This window comes from Sorex fumeus, unplaced genomic scaffold, assembly GCF_029834395.1.
Source record: "Sorex fumeus unplaced genomic scaffold, SorFum_2.1 ptg000122l, whole genome shotgun sequence".
Classification (NCBI taxonomy): Eukaryota; Metazoa; Chordata; class Mammalia; order Eulipotyphla; family Soricidae; genus Sorex; species Sorex fumeus.
The window spans coordinates 6,753,940-6,770,932 of NW_026606179.1; the positions used below are offsets into that span (position 1 = coordinate 6,753,940).

At 43.2% G+C, this 16,993-nt stretch overlaps 1 non-coding gene across 1 annotated transcript; it reads left to right on the plus strand.

Annotated features, from left to right (window-relative positions):
• Positions 1-5,659: 5,659 nt before the first annotated feature.
• On the plus strand, positions 5,660-5,768 carry LOC130044650 (U6 spliceosomal RNA). Its single transcript, XR_008795484.1, has one exon. It is a non-coding gene; the product is annotated as a U6 spliceosomal RNA (small nuclear RNA).
• Positions 5,769-16,993: the final 11,225 nt, after the last annotated feature.

Sequence of the window (16,993 nt, forward strand, 5' to 3'; positions counted from 1 at the left end):
TCTATATCACTGTCTTTTTGAGGATCTGCCATTTTTTTCACCCAATCATTACATTCAGTAGTCTTTTTTTTCTTTCTAACTTGTCCCCCTAGTCTTACCCCTTCTAATGTGTCTTCCATGTAGTTGTTGGAAGCATTACTTTATTTTTTTCAAGTGTTTATTTATTTATTTATTCTTAGTCACATCTCACAGTTCTTGCTTGGGGGTTGCTCCAGGTGGTACTGGGAACCATGTGGTGCTAAAGATCAAACCCAGGTCTCCCACATGCAAATAATGTGCTCCAGCCTTTTGAGCTGCCCCCTACCTGCTTCCCTCACATCACTGTCATTGTAAAATCTCACACATGCTTAATGTGTGACTTCTGTCACTTCCAGTCAAAACTTCTAATATGACCTTGATGTCCCTCAGATGTTGCACTGTCGTCTTATCTTTCAGTCATCATGTTGTTAACATCCCTCCCAAGATGCCATGTTTTGTGCTTGCAGACAAAAGTGCCCCTCTCACTGAGGAGCTCGGTAAACACTGGATGAATGAAATAGGTACCCCCAAAGTGTTAACTTAGGAACTCAGTCCCTATCAGGTGTGCAATGAAATGATAGTGGCCAACAAATAAGCACTAAAATGCCAGTTGCATCAATTCACAAGGAAGCTGCTGCTAATCTCAAAGAACTTAGCCTGCAAAGAATAATGGACAATGTCTTGAAATGTTCTTTCAAGACTTGATGTAGTAGGACTAAAACCAGAATGACATGGAGCAGAAACTCATGGTGGCTGTTTGCTTTTGAAAACAAGAGCGATAGATAGTTTCATTTGGAGGAAATCAGTCTTTAACTTTTCAGTCATTCTCTTTGTTTTTTGTTTTGCTTTGTTTTATTTTGTTTTGGGGTATCTTGTTGGTACTTAGGGTTTACTTCTGACTCTCGGCTCAGAGATCACTCCAGGTAGTGCTTGGGGGACCATATGGGGTTCAGAGCTTGAACCCGGGTCAGCCATGAGCAAGGCAAGCACCTTACCCACTGTATTGTCTCTCCAGCCCCTCAGTCATTCTCTTTGAAACAGGTAATGGCTTCCCTTGAAATACAGAGAGCATTTGTTTTTTTCATCATCTGTCCTGGAGCTCAGGATGTCTTATAATTTTCCTTTGAACATTCACTTCAGTTCCTGCTCATGTTCTAAGAACCTGAAGTGTAAGAACATTCAGATTGGAAGGCTGTTTAAAAAATATATGGATCAAAGAGTCAATATCTTTAATCAATATGCCCAATTGTGTTGCTGCAATATGTTTTAAACTGATAATATTTAACCCTTTCTTAATAATTAAGCAAAAGAAGCCATGCTAGGGACTGGAGAGGGAGCTTACCAGGCTGAGTGCATGACTACTTGCGGGAGCTCCAGGCTTGATTTTCAGCACTGCAGGACTGGTCCCTAGAATACAACCAGGTGCAATCCCTTGAACTGGAAGTAGCCCCTAAGCAAACAAAACAAAAGGTTATATATGCTGCCTCTTTTTTTCAAAGGAAAAGCTAAATTTTAGGGAAAATTTTTGGTCAAGGTTTCCTTGAGAGTAATAAGAGATTTTGAAGTAAGAACCAAATCTTTACTACTTTAGAGAATATAGAAGTCAATGTACTGTCACTGTCTGTCACTGTCCTCCCGTTGTTCATCGATTTTCTCGAGCGGGCCCAGTAACGTCTCCATCATGAGACTTTGCTGTTACTGAGTTTGGCATATCGAATACGTCATGGGTAGCTTGCCAGGCTTTGCCGTGCGGGTGAGATACTCTCGGTAGCTTGCCGGGCTCTGTGAGAGGGGAGGAGGAATCGAACTCGAGTCGGCCATGTTGGCTGTGTGCAAGGCAAACGCCTTACCGGTGTGGTATCGCTCCAGCCCGTCAATGTACATATATCTTTTTTCTGTTTTAAACTTATTTTACACTTGTATTCCTCCCTCTGCCTTCCTGTCCTTGTGGTGACAGGGGTTTGCACACCTTCCCAGCTCTGGTGTTCTCTGGAGGTGGCTCATCAGGTATTGGTGCTTGTACATTTGTGTTGTTGTTGTTTTAAATTGAGTCACTGTGAGATACACAGTTGCAAAGTTGTTCATGATTGGGTTTAGTCATACAATGTTCCAACACCTGTCCCTTCACCAGTATACATTTTCCACCATCAATGTCCCCAGTTTTCTTCCTGCCCCCCCCCCCACAACTCTCATGTGCCTCTATGGCAGGCACTTTTCTTCTGTCTGTCTGTCTGTCTGTCTGTCAGTCTGTCTGTCTCTCTCTCACACTCCCCCCCCTCTCTCTCCCTCTCTCCTTTTGCACATTATGGTTTGCAATACAAGTACTGAAAGGTTACCATGTTAGTCCCTTTACCTACTTTCAACACTCAGTTCTTCAAAGTGGTCATTTCCAACTATCATTGTCATTGTGGTTCCTTCTCTATCCTAGATGCCCTCTCCTCCCACCACTGGTAGCAAGCTTCCAACTGTGGACCAATTCTCCTGGCCTGTATTTCTACTGTCCTTTTCTGTCCTTGGGTATTAGTTTCATACTCTTTTTTGTTCTTTATATATATATATATATATATATATATATATATATATATATATCCCACAAATGAATGCAGTTATTCTGTGTCTGCCCCTCTCCTGCTGACTCGTTTCACTCAGCATGATATTCTCCATGTCAATCCATTTATAAACGAATTTCATGATTTCATTTTTCCTGGTGGCTTGCACACATGCTTTGCTGGAGCCATACTCAATTGTGGTACACTCAGTGCTTGTAGTGAAATTTGTGGTGCTCCACTAAGATTGTTCACACACCTCAACAGGGATCACACTTCTTAGACAGGATGCTCACACATCTTTCTAGTTGAGATACTTTCCCAGAGTTAAATACCCCTTTGTGCTGTTATGTCTGAGTTGTCATGACACAGTGATAGCCACAATCTAGAAGGGGAGTAGGACATAATGTCATTTCATTGCACTGGGCCTAGGGATAGCAAAGAAACATGGTTTATTGAAAAATGGAGGTTATTTATGCTCTGAAACTACATTCAAAGTGTCAACTGAAATCTTGCAAGATTAACTACAATTTTTTGCTTATATTTAAAACAAGATATGGTTTACCTTTTAGTACCTATATTGCAAACAAAACCATAATGCCCAGAAGGAAAGAGAGAGAAGAGAGAGAGAGAGAGAGAGAGAGAGAGAGAGAGAGAGAGAGAGAGAAGAAAAGTGTATGTCATTGTCATAGAAGGCAGGCTTTGGGATGGGGGTGAGGGTAGTGGGAGAAAAACTAGGTGGGAGGAAAAAAATAGGGATTTTGGTGGTGGGAAATATGTACACTGGTGGAGGGATGGGTGTTGGAATATTGTATGAGTAAAACCCAATCATGAACAACTTTGTAACTATGTATCACATGGTGATTCAATTAAAAAAAGATATGATTTACAGCCTTACAACATAAAGGGAGACAAAAGGGGCCTGAGCAATGGTATGGCGGGTATGGCATTTGCCTTGTACTTGACCAACTTGGGTTCGATTGCTGGCATCCCATATGGTCCCTGTGCTCTGCCACAAGTGATCCCTGAATAATTCCAGGTGTGGTCCAAAAACCAAAAAAAAAAGGGTGTGTGTGTTGGTGGGTGGGAGATAAGATACAGATACAACCATATATCACATTGTTTCTTTACATAGTACAAGGTGAGGTCACTTCCCCCCATCCCTTATCAGCACAGATGGTTGCTAGGAATTCCGGGATCTTTAGGGACTTACACTGTCAGCACAGACGACCACTTTTACCTTTCAGGTTCTGATGCTTGCAAAATTTTAAAAATATTTTATAAAGTTGTTCACAATAATTCATTACATTTAATATTCAAACACAAATCCCACCACCATTGCACCTTCCCACCACCATGTTTTGAATGTTTCCACCCAAATCCCAAACTGTGACCCCCAAAGCAGAACCAAAGCAATTGATTTTGTATTGCTTGTTATGAATAATCTGCTAAAAATGGTCCAATACAGCTTCCTTAGAGGAAAGTGTGTGAAGATTGTTATATCTCATCTCATCCAAGAACCATTAAGTCCTTGTATAAGAGATTACTAACATGCTGTTAAAGGTTGAACCTTGTGTTGAACTTTTTATTCCCCTCCGTGAGATTGGTTGCCTTCTACTTTAAACCCTATCAGATGTTGTGTGCTACTCTTGGTACATCAATGGTGTAGAGTATGAGAGGTTGCAGTTTCAGAAATTCTAAAGTTTAGAATACGATTGGGCTGGAGTGATAGCACAGCGGGTAGGGCGTTCGCCTTACACGCGGCCAACATGGCCGACCCGAGTTCGATTCCTCCGCCCCTCTCGGAGAGCCCGGCAAGCTACCGAGAGTATTCGATATGCCAGACACAGTAACAACAAAGTCTCCAATGGAGACGTTACTGGGCCCGCTCGAGCAAATCGACGATCAACGGGAGGGCCTTTACCTTTACCTTTAGAATACGATTATACAGTAGTTTCACTCATGGGTGAGGCTCGTCGGAGCCTGTGTAGAGTGGCCATGAGCATGGTGGCAACTGAGTTCTATAGGTTTTCAATTTGCCAGGGCTCTGTTGGAGCAGGGAGGGAAATGCACAAGCCCGCCCTGAGTTGCTCCTGTTCAGATAGCCTGGTGTGGAGTTTGGAGGTATCTCTGCACCATGTTGCTCTCTTATTTCTGAGAGTGCTCAAAAACTTTTAATCTTTACTTGGACCAACAGTATGTGGCTGATGTTTTCTTAACTGCTATAATCTTAAAAAGATTATAACAAATAACTTACTAATATAGGGACTATAATAAATCAGTATTAACAGGGTTCCTTCCTCATACCTCTCTGTGCTGCAGCCTGAAATCACTTGTGGCACTGGGAATCACACACAGCAGAGCTGCCAGGTCAATCTATGTTTTAAACCCTTTTGTTTGAAAATGTTATCATGCTGTCATGGTTTGTCTTTGAGTATAGGGACAGCACTTGGGAGATGACCCACAAGGTAGATGAGGGTGAGTTTCAGACGTGCTTCCATCGTGTTATAAGTGGAGAGGAAAGATAAATAAAGAGGAAAGATCGTTTTGCAGATAGACGAGACAAGAAATTACAGACAACTGCTGTTTATAGGCAAGCCTTGAGTTTGTGGAGAGGGGTGACAATGGGATTGCCGCTGGGAGGAGTGGGAGAGGGAGACAGTTGGGAGAGATGGAGGGAAAGGAGGGGGACACAGGAGGAGACAGGAATTTGGAGCATAAACCTATTTGGATAAAGTTTGCTCCATTAGCTTCTGGCAGCTTTAGAATCAGCCAAACTGTGAGGGAATTTGATTGACCGGTATTTGGGTTTCTTGGGACAAGATAAATGATAGTAGGTTCTGGAATCAGTAACTAGTGGAGTACATGAGGGAAAAGGTGAAGTCAGAAGGGGTTCATGAAGGGGATGATGGTTTTTCAAATTTAAACTTGCCTGGAGGGCCTGTTAAACTCAGGAGGCCCCTCCCCACTCAGATTTGGTAAATGGGGATATTTGCATTTCTAAGGCATTTTCTGGAATGTTGATTCTGCCAGACCTTAAAAGGGTTAGTGACCAACCTTGACAACAGCAGACAGAGCTGGGATCTCGGGAGGAAGTGACTGTGCAGCACATATACTAAAGTTGGAACAATACAGAGAAGATTAGCATGGCCCCTGCGCAAGGATGACATGTAAATTCATGAAGCGTTCCAGTTCCATATTTTTTACTTAAAACAAGTGCTAACAGATTTTAAGGAGGACATTGCTAACAATACAATAGTAGTCGGAGACTCAGGAGGAAGTGACAAAAAATTTTTCTTTCCTGGACTGGAGAGATAGTGCAACTGGTCAGGTGCTTACTTTGCATGTGACCAACTCGGGTTCAATCTCAGCACCTTATGGAGTCTACTGAGCACTCTCCTCCCCACCCCCGTCCTCATCCTTTCCCCCCCTCACCCCCAATTCCCTATCACACACACACTCTGGACTCTTTCCTCAGACCCAAGTTCCACAAAGTGTGGAGCACAGGAGTCTCACCCACACGTGTGCACATGGCCGGGACAGGACGACAGTACCTGCTGGGGTGCATCTGGGAGGCCCAGAGACCTTAGAGCACAGGGATCACACATGTGGCCATGGCCAGAGACTGAGGAAAGTATACAAAGAGAGAGCAGCTCAGGGACAGGACCTGTCCATCGTTCACAGGAAATGAGTGGACTGCGTGGGACCAGACAGGGAAGTCATTCATGGGACCAGGCAGTGTCAGGGACAGGACTGGTGACATCGTTCATGGGTAAAGGAGAGGCCTGGACATCTGGGGAGGGATTGGATCCTTCCAATTTATCTGTACCATAAATTCTATATTAACCTTTGTTACTCTATCTTAACCTTTGAACTCTTACTTTTAATCTAGTTTTGTATACAAATCTTTCATATAATTCTCAAGAACCCACCAACACAGGAAAATCCGCTTTCATGCGTTAACACCAGGAATAAGCCCTGAGCACCTTTGGGTGTGGCTCCCAAAACTAAACCAAACAAAAAAAGCTTCTCTCCTGAGGTCTCACTAAGGTTGCAAAGGGAAGAGAATCATTTTTGGACTTAGGAACATAATAGTGAAAAAACCAGCCCTGAGGGAAACCCTTCCACCCCCATACACAACCACAGAGGGACTTACTCCCCTTCCAGATTAGTCTATTTCTCAGCAGTCTTCTGATATCCTATACCTTCTTTCACCACCAAGCAAAATATTTTGGTATTCCTGATGCACTGACAAATTCTGGGGATTAAGGTAACATTCTTGTCTGAGTCCAGAACCCAACAGCATGAGCCATCCACCTGCAACACCAGAAAGGAACCAGATCTCATCAGAAACCTCAAAGCCTCAGTCAGAGAATGAAAATATTGAGTAATAAAAGTGCTCAGACTCCAAGTTAGAAAGTAGAGTTTATTAGAAAGTGGAAGAGAGAGGAAAAGAAAGTCCTGGTGTGGTAAGGAACAGACTACAGGATTAACTATGACCCAGTTTTGTGGAGGTTTTTTAGGAAAACTGGATCTTTGTATTATGGAGACTGCAAGGAAGTTAAAGAGAAGGGTTTGTCGTGTAGGACCTTTTAAGTAAAAATTGGGTTCTTTGCATTTCTTATCAATTGACAAGAATGTTACAGAAAATGCAAGAATCAAACAGATCCTTGTGGGGTCATTTGCCTTAGATATTGCCCATAATCTTAGCCTAAGCTCTGGAGCAGAATTTTATGAAGTTGGAAGTTAACTTCCTGCTTATATGAGCCCAGGAATTCACAGAAAGTAAAAATGTAGGATGGGGCAGTCAAAAAATAAGACCCCTTACAGCAGCTGCCAAGGGGAAACGATGTTTTCTTTTCCAAGACTCTCTTTTCTGACTAACCAGTGGTTAGCAACTCCACTCAGAGAAATGTTGAAGGGGATAAGTTGGAGGGGCAGGAAGTGACTCTGGGCTTCTGGGCATTTCAGCAAACAATCTCCAGAGTACACATGTAAGGTTTGTTCAAGACCAAATGGTTGCCAATTCCACTGGTCCTTGTTCCCTTCTCTCCTTTTCCTGCCCAAGACATCTTAAAAGCCCCTTAGTCTCTCCTAGGGCATGGCTCTACCCCAGCCTCAACCAAGGTTCATAGATTTCTGTCCAGGAGTGTCCACAAATAAACCTAATGCAGATGAGTCAGAAGAGGCGATGGCAGGTCTCTGTGTTCATTCACGATTCCCAGGTTCTTCGATATTTCATTCCTGAAAATATTGAATAATGAAGATGCTCAGAATCAGAGTTGGAAAGTAGAAAAGTTTATTGGAAAGTAGAAAAGAAAAGCTCTCTGCTCAGAGCAGGACTGGGCCTCCTCCCCCCAGCTCCCAAGTTTTCCAGTAGCTTCGCAGTCACACCCACAAGCTGCCCCTGGTGCCATATAGTCTCATCAACGGTCAAGAAGAGAGTGACATAGGCCTTATCCATGAGTGAATCTGCTTCGTAATCAATCTGCTTCTTAATTTCAGAATTCCTGGAGAACGCGGCTGCATTTGTGGCTGTGCGACCTCTCATACTCTAACCCACTGATGTACCAAAAGCAGCACATATCTGTTTGGGTTTAACATACATGCTTGTAATATCTTATACAAGGGCTTAAATGGCTCTAGGATGAAATACAACAATCTTCACACACTTTCCTCTTATGGTAGTGGGAAGGTGCATGGTGGTGGGATTCGTGTCTGAATATTAAGTGTAATGAATTATTGTGAACAACTTTATAAAAATAAAAACATTAAATTAAAAAAAAGGAAAAGGAGCTCCTCCAGTGGGGAGGAACTTAGTACAGGACTAAGTTAAATATGGCTCTTTTTGTGAGATTTTTAGAGGAAAACTGGGTCTTTGTGTTACAAAGGGAATCTAGAGTGGATGCGCTGGTTTGTTTTTCTGGTCACCTGCCTTAGGTACTGTTCTTTATCTTAGTCCTGTGACTCCTAGTTGTGGGACAGAAGAATAGGGTCCTGGGGAACTCCAGGAATGTTAAAGATAGGGCCTTGGGGATGAGGTGTGGTTGGTTAATGAGGAGAAACGGAAACTGCTGGCCAGGGGAAACTGTGACCCCTCTCTTGTTGGCAAGGGGAAACTGAGGCTTCCTCTTTCCTTCACTGTGTAAACTCCAAGTGACTAGGAATCCCACGGCTCTCTCTTGCTGCCTGCATTCAGTGGTTTCAGGCCGCTTCCCTTCCTAAGATGGCCGATGCCATGGGGGGACAAAGGAGGAAATGAGGGTCAAACTGGTTGGTGATCAGTTGCCTTTTATTCCATTTTCCCCACGTGCCCGTTCCAGTATCACTCTGCTTCCTTTTCTAGTCTCACACTGCCCTCATTCCCGACTCCTCCTGTCTCTCCTGCTCATCTCTTCAAGCTCCAACTCACCAGCTTGGTCTCTTTCTAGTCTTTCCAACTCCCAACTCCCCGCATTGGGGGTAGCAACCAAACACCCAAGTTGGCACAATCAATACATGAAGCCCTTACTGATTGCCTGTAGCCAGGGGATTAGGCTCAAGGGTGAAATGTCACCTAGGGTGTGTTTCTCCTTTCCTTAGTTCAATAACCTTTTTTTTTTTTGCTTTTGGGTCACACCTGGCGATGCACAGGGGTTCCTCCTGGCTCTGCACTCAGGAATTACCCCTGGCGGTGCTTGGGGACCATATGAGATGCTGGGAATCGAACCCAGGTCGGTCACATGCAAGGCAAGTGCCCTACCCGCTGTGCTATTGCTCCAACTCCCCTTAGTCCAATAACTTAATTAATATCTTAATCAAAATCTTAATTCTACTTCTTAATATTAGTTATTTTGTATGGACACAGTAAGAGATACATTAAGCTTGTAAGGTGGCTCTCCTGGGGACATCTTGCTATAGATCTCAGACTACAGTGCTCAGGCCAGATTAATCTTTCCTAGCAGGGTCCTAATCTAGTTGTTACTTTTTAGATCATGACAGAATTTATCCATGACCATGTTCTTAACTTACAGTTTAGTATTATGGCGCTTTGGCCTGGCCCATTTCGATGCCAGGGTAGCTCACAGCTTGCCCTGGGTCTATCCAGTCCCCCGTCGGGACCCTGCTTTTGGGATGCTAGGAAGTAAGGGCAACTGAGGCTTAAGTCAAGAGAACAGATGCCCAGGAGTGAATATTATTTGGAGTCAATTAACTCCCAAGTTACAAAAGCATAGCATTAACTGTCTTCCTGTGTCTATTAAAAAAGGGTGGAGTGATAGCACAGTGGTAGGGTGTTTGCCTTGCACGCGGCCAGCCCAGCCAAGCTGGGTTCTATTCCTCTGCCCCTCTCAAAGAGCCCAGCAAACTACTGAGAGTATCTCGCCCGCACAGCAAAACCTGGCAAGCTACCCATGACTTATTCAATATGCCAAACACAGTAACAACAAGTCTCACAATGGAGACATTACTGGGCCCGCTTGAGCTGTGTAAACTCACACAAAGTGGGGGCACGGCACCCACAGCGGCGGTGGCTCTATCTCTCCCGCCGCCCGCGTTCGGTAGTCTCACCCTTCTCCCACCCCGGAGAGGTCGATGGCGATGGCGATGGTCAGGCAGAGAAAGGAACGAGGGCCAGGCTGGTAGGTATTAGTCGTAGTTTATTCTGATTCTCTCCTCATCTCTCCTTCTGTCTCTGCCCCCATGCTACTTCATTCTCCTTCTCCATCCCCCTTCATCCTCCTCTTCCTTCTGATCCTCTCTGAACTCTCTTCTTCCTTCTGCCCCTGTCTCACTCCTACAGTACAGTTAAATCCTCTCTCCATGAGGAATTGGGGGAACAAATACACATAGGTGCGGTCACAATCAATAGGGGTGGAGATCAACAGGGGTAGAAATCTTAGCCTCAGAGAAGACCGCTCCTAGGACAGATCCTTCCTCAGCAGGAGGACCCACCCTAGAGCAGAATCCCATGGGCGTGCCTCTCCTCTCCTTGTCCGACAAGCATAAGAATATAATATAAATCATTTTGTATGGATACAGTAAGAAATATCTTAAACTTATAGAATTGCTCTCCTAGGGCCATCTCGATCTCGGACTACGGTGCTCAGGCCAGATAGTCTTTCCCACCCCTAGCAGGATCCTAGTCTTGTCGTTACCTTTGGATCATGACAGCATTTGTCTATGATCAAACTCTTAACTTACAGTTAAGAATCGTGGCACTTTGGCCTGGCCCATTTCGCTGCCAGGGTAGCTCACCGCTTGCCCTGGGTCCATTCAGTCCCTCGTCGGGACCATGCTTTTGGGGTGTTAGGAACTAAGGGCAACTGAGGTTTAAGTCGAGAAAGCAGATGCCCAGGAGTGAATAATATTCAAGGCCAATCAAATCCTAAGTTACAAAGCATAATGTTAACGGTCTTCCTGTATCTATACAAAAAGGATATTACTTTAAAGTAAATTGCTCATAAGGCATAAGGAGAGGAAAAAGGCAATATTTCACTCATACATATAAAATCATAGACTTCTGGGAAACTGATCTTACAAATTAACAAAGTCTGATTAAGGGGAAAGCTGATTAACTGGGTGGGAAGGAGAGCATAGGGAAGACTGTTTACATGTTTACATGTAAACACAATGGAAGTGGAAGTGCCTCTGGAGCACTGTGGTGGGTGTAACCAGATTGATGGGTGTAACCAGATTAATGGGTGTAACCAGATAAAACCTAAGCTTCTTGAAGGACAAAGCAATGTTACCCAACATGAGCAAATCGATGAACAACGGGAGGACAGTGCAGTGCAGTCCTCTAAAGTAAACTATGCAATGGGCATAAGGGAAAGAGAAAAGCAATATTTACAAGTTAACGGAGTCTGATTAGGAAATAAAGGTGATTGACCGGTTGGGGAAGCAGAGCACAAAGAAAGAGGTTACAAATAAAAACAGAGGAGGGGGCCGGAGGGATAGTACAGTGGGTAGGGCATCTGCCTTGCACGTGGCTGACCCGAGTTCAATTCCCTGGCATCCCATATGGTCCCCCAAGCACCGCCAGGAGTAATTCCTGAGTTCAGAGCCAGGAGTAACCCCTGAGCATCACTGGGTGTGACCGAAAAAGCAAAAAAGCAAAAAACAAAAAACAGAGGAATTGGAGCACTGTGATGGGAGCAGCCCAATAAACCTAAGTTCCCTGTGGAAAGGCAGAAAGGACAAACCAATGTTACCCTACACTTCACTGTATTCATTCTGTCCCTTAATCTACGCTGGACAGGATTCTCAAATCTATCAACACAGTCTGGTTGGATCCACCCAGCCAGTGCTACTCAGAACTTTGTGCAGGCTGATGTCATGCTTTCCCTCTGTTTCTCTAATTATTTCTTCATTGCTCCATGCATGTCTTGCTTTAATTTACTTAGTTATGTAATCAAGTAATTCATCCAAAACAAAACAAAGCCAGCCAGATGCTTGGTGACAACTAACATTTTGTCCAAATCAATTCTATCCTATTTCCCTGCCTCTAGAACAATGCATTCAACTTGCCTTGCTTGTTTCTTTTTATCATTAGAACTTGGAGGAGGGGAGGGCAGAGCCTGGTTAGCTTCCTGTAACGTATTCAATATGCCAAAAACAGTAAAAACAAGTCTCACAATGAAGACGTTACTGGTGCCCACTCGAGCAAAATCAATGAACAACGGGAGGACAGTGCTACAGTGCTAATATTTTTGCTTATTACAGTACTGGTAAGTATCATCTTTATTGCTTCACATCACTGTAATTGATTCATTTCAATTCTGTATAATAGTCCCTTGCATAAGTGGTTTATTTCTCTACTTTCTCACTGATGGTCATTCGACCATGTTGTTTCTAGCCCCTTGTTGCTGGAAGAATGAATTTGTGAATGTTTTTGTGCATTCCTGTCCTACACATGGGACAGCTGTAGGAGTGGAATTATTTAGCTTCAGGATGAATGCTCTATTGTTTTTCTCCAAACTTGAGAAATTGGAACCCTTGTGTTCTGCTGGTGGGAATGTAGATCAGCATAGCTGTTACAGAAAACACCATGGAGGTCTGTCTTTCTTTCTTTCTTTCTTTCTTTCTTTCTTTCTTTCTTTCTATTTATTTATTATTTTTTTATTGAATCATTGTGAGATCCAGTTACAAAACTTTCAGTTTGAAGTTCAGTCAGACAATGATCGAACACCCATCCCTCCACCAGTGTACATTCCATGGAGGTTTTATAGCTCTCCTGTGATTCAGAAATTCCACTCTGGGTCTGAAGAACTGAAAACAGGATTTCAAGAAAAAATGTTATACTCATGTTTATTATTCATAGTAGCCAATAGTTTGTTGATTAATTGGCGAAAGGGTAAAGAAAATATGGTACATGCATATATTGGAATAATTATTGAGCCTGAAAAAGAAAGAAATTCTGTCATATGCTACAACATGAATAAACTTGAGAATGCTGTGATTAGTAAATAAGCCAGTTGTAAAAAAAAATGAGGAAAGAGGGGAAGGAAGAAAGAAGGGAACGAAGAAAGGAAAGAAGGCAGGCAGCAGGCAGGCAGGCAGGCAGGCAGGCAGGCAGGAAGGAAGGAAGGAAGGAAGGAAGGAAGGAAGGAAAAAAGGAAGGAAACTACTGGGATCTGGAAATATGTCAATGGTTTAAAGCATTTGCCAGGCAAGTTTAAGAATGAGAGTTCAGAGGCTGAAGCGATAGTACAGTGGGTAGAGTACAGTGGGTAGGGCGTTTGCCTTGCATGCCGCCAACCCGGGTTCAATTCCCAGAATGCCATATGGTTCCCTGAATACCGCCAGAAGTAATTTCTGAGTGTAAAGCCAAGAGTAACTCCTGTGCATCGCTGGTGTGACCCAAAAAAGCAAAAAAAAAAAAAAAAAAAAAAAGAATGAGAGTTCAAACTCAGGCGCTACCTGCTAAAGCTAAGGCTGTCTGACTGTTAGGGTTCCCCAGTGAGAAGAACTGGGTGATGACTGGATGACTTAGGAAGAACCTGGGCAAACCTGAGGTTGTTAGCCTGTGTCACTGCTGCACACTGTCAGTCCCAGGGTCTGGGATCTCCAGTGAAGAGAGGGAAAAATGGCAAATAGCAAACAGCAATGAACTGGAACACATGCTTTCCATGCAGAAGCCCTGGGTTTGATTGTTGGCACTACATGGTACTCTGAGCACTGCAGGAGTGACCCTAGAGCATGGTGCCAGGAGCAATTCCTGCTCACCACCGGTTGTGGCTCCCCACCAATGAATACTGAATGGTTGCACTTATATGGAATACCTAAAATAGTCAGACTTATAGAAGCTGAAAATAGAATGACATTTGCCCAAGGTTTTGGGAAGAACAATCCGGAGTTGATTTAAGTGCTTGCTTGTATCAAGATGCAAGATCTCCAACAAAGGAGACCCTATACTGACTGTTCTTTTTTGGAGGCAAGAGGTGATGGGAGGGGACCAATCCTCGTAGAGGCAATGAGCCAGGAATGGAAAAAAATTATCTTTCCTTTCTTTGAGTTGCCTCTAGCTTGTGATTTATGTATTCAATGAATACAACATTCAATGAATGTTGAGCAGTCACCATGTGATAAACCCTGTAGCAGTCTGTGGAGATATTGTAGAACATATTCTTCAAGCTTTTCATGACTGTGGACTAGCACTTGTCCTAAATACCAGTTCAGTTATAACCAAGGTGGAAAACCAAGGATTTTCAAACTGTGGATTGGCATTGGTTTGTGGACAAGTGGTTGAAGACAACTATTATAAATTATAAGAAAGACAGGGAACTTACTTTCTAGTAAATAATCAAAGCAGGTAACTTCATCATTATCTCTTTTTTTAAAATTTTGGGCCACACAGAGTTGCTCAAGGGACCATGTGGTGCTGGTGATTTAACCTAGACTACCGACAGCCAAAGTCTCTAGTTCCAAACCAGGTAACTTCAGAAGGTATCAAAGGTTATAGCAGTGACAAGTAGAAGGATCTGGCATAGTCATGGAAGTGTTGTGAAAGGTTTCTTTGGAGAAATAGTGCTTGTTTCAAGACAAAATGCGAAGAATTCAGAAGAATCTAATGGGGTGAGAGATAGCTGAAAGGGTTGTGGGCCTGATTTGCATAAAGGGATCTGGGTTCCATCCCCTGAGCATGACCATGGGAATCCCTCTAGGCCAAGGAAATTGTATATATGAAGGTCTTGGGAGAAAAAAGAACTTGGGATGTTATGGACTAGAGGAAGCCAGTGAGAAAGGGAGAGCAGGGAGGTAGAGCTGGATTAGATCTGGGCAGCACTTCATTGGACCAAATCAGAGCAAGAGACTGTTAACTGTTAATGTAGCTTGAAGAAGGATACAGACCAACTCAGGGTCTGTATTTTGCTTCCTGCGTGACTCTAAGGCAGTCATTCTCAAACTCTGGCATCCATTTCAGTCATGTGCTGGACTTCCTCCCAGAGTTTCTGATTCAGTAGATAGAGGTGGGGGACCAAAATTTGTGTGTATAATTTCCCAGGACCATGGAACACTGAGAATATGCTAAGGCAGCCACTGATTCTCTTAAATTATTAAGTTTTGTTTCTTCTTCAAGTTTTCTTTTTTAAAAACGTGTTACTATTATCATTGTTTGTTGTTGATGATGTTTTGTAGTGCAAAGCATTGAACCCAAGAACTCACATAAGCGAGATATGTGCTCTACTACTGAACCGCATCCCCACCCCACTACATTTTATTATTAAAATCTTTTTCCCTTCCTTTCCTTTTATTGTTGCAATTACCTGAGGTTATGTGCTTGCTGGCTCAACACTTCAGTGTGTTTGCACATGTGCTCTCCAGAGGTTGCTGTACTCACACATGTGCTTGAAATGGGGGGGGGGGTCTCACTCCTGGTTGTGGTGGTTGTACACACCTCGCGGTTGTGTTGTGGACATTTGCACAGTCTGTGTAACACCAAAGATGAACTGAGCACAGGAGGGTGGCAACAGGGCACAAACTCCTGGTCTCACATTTGAGAGGCACGTGCTTGGCCACTGAGTTATCTCCATAGGTCCTCAAAGGCTATTTTGTCCTCTGTAAAATTGTTCTTCTCTTCTGGTTTATGTGATCATCAAATGAGATTAAGTATAGAAAGCTCATGATGGAAAATAAAAACCCACATTTTCTTTTCTTTTTAAAAATCATCTACTTGATGTTTAATGATCATTCCTTGCCTGAGTGTTCCCTTCGCAATTTACAGAAATGTTCACATATAATCCTAGCAGGTGGCTGCTTAGGATAGAGGCTATTTACTTCCTTTACCCTAAGTTTGTCTGGATCTCTTATTATATGCTGGTTAATCACTGGTGTCAGAAGGATGTATACTTCTTTCGCCATGCCTGGGATAAACCTTTGGATTCACCCCTCTTCACCCCACAGACAGAGGCTTGATGATGCTTCAAGAGTCTGTGGTTATTTTTGTCAACCATCATCTCCTCCCACTCCTCCCTAAGAAAGCTCTCCCATGAGTCATCTGGAGGCCTGCAGGCAGCTGAGGCTTCTCCACTGGTATCTGGCCATTGAGGGTAAGGAGTAGTGATGCTGGGCTTGTTTTGAAGAAAAATCCCACAGATAAATAGAATTCTGGACAGTAGGTCTGAAGAATATGCGTTGATCTACATCTGACTGTATGTTTCCATTTGTGTTCACTCACAGATTCAACAAATATTTTTTGAATATTTGCTACACAGCAAGCATTGTTTTAGGTTCTTACAAAAGCAAAGCCATCCTTTTATGGAGTTTTGTGTTTATAATCACTCATGGAACATATACTAAATACCGATTATGCGTCATGAAATCTGTGGTCAGGCAGGAAAGCTGACTTATTATTAGAAACAGGAAATAGCATGTTATAGTTCCTGTGATAGAGTTAAACATGGCGTGAGAAGCATGAGTCACAAAGGAAGAAGAGGATTTTGAATAGACATCCCAATGAAATGAAATACTAAGGACACATGGTGCTTTCTAGGTTGACAAAAGGCAGTCATTCTGCAAAGAGGAAGCAGTTTGCTATCATTTGGTATGTGGAGCACTTGCAAATGGTTCCACAGAGTTACAATACAGGCACGATGCAAGAGATGGAGGGGGCTCTGGAAAAGAGGGAAATCCTTGGACAACAGAATTTATGATTTCCACCTGCATTTAGGGTATTGAAATACTGAAAAGTTAAAGTCTGGTATAGCAGGGTTGTGTTATGAGATTATTCTAGAGGAGATTGGATATAGCTTGTAGGAGTGCAGAATTGGAGTTAGAAAGAGAGAGAGAGAGAGAGAGAGATTGCATGTGAAGATAAAACATGATGTAGGCTGGGACTGAAAACTGCATAGTTAGGAAGAGAGTGGTCCTAGAGAAAAAGAAAGGATGTAACTTGGTTACAAGTTAATTGAGGGGGCAGGAGAATTTGAGGGAAAGAGAAGCAATAGAGG